Here is a 424-nt window from a genome sequence, read left to right as displayed (position 1 = left end):
GTGCTATAGCAAACCTTTTTTTGGGTGATCCGGATTCCGATGTCAAAATTGCCAAATTTTTTTGTGGACGTCCGTCAAGACCTTGTCTATGCATCCGATTGGCCCTCACGGCCCGTCTGACTCATTATGAAGGTCAAACGAGCCCCGAAGCGAGCATACCCCTTATTTCGACGATTTTCGTGTGCTATAGCAAACCTTTTTTTGGGTGATCCGGATTCCGATGTCAAAATTGCCAAATTTTTTTGTGGACGTCCGTCAAGACCTTGTCTATGCATCCGATTGGCCCTCACGGCCCGTCTGACTCATTATGAAGGTCAAACGAGCCCCGAAGCGAGCATACCCCTTATTTCGACGATTTTCGTGTGCTATAGCAAACCTTTTTTTGGGTGATCCGGATTCCGATGTCAAAATTGCCAAATTTTAC

This window comes from Solanum pennellii, chromosome 10 (assembly GCF_001406875.1).
Source record: "Solanum pennellii chromosome 10, SPENNV200".
Classification (NCBI taxonomy): Eukaryota; Viridiplantae; Streptophyta; class Magnoliopsida; order Solanales; family Solanaceae; genus Solanum; species Solanum pennellii.
This window is presented reverse-complemented; position numbering follows the sequence as displayed.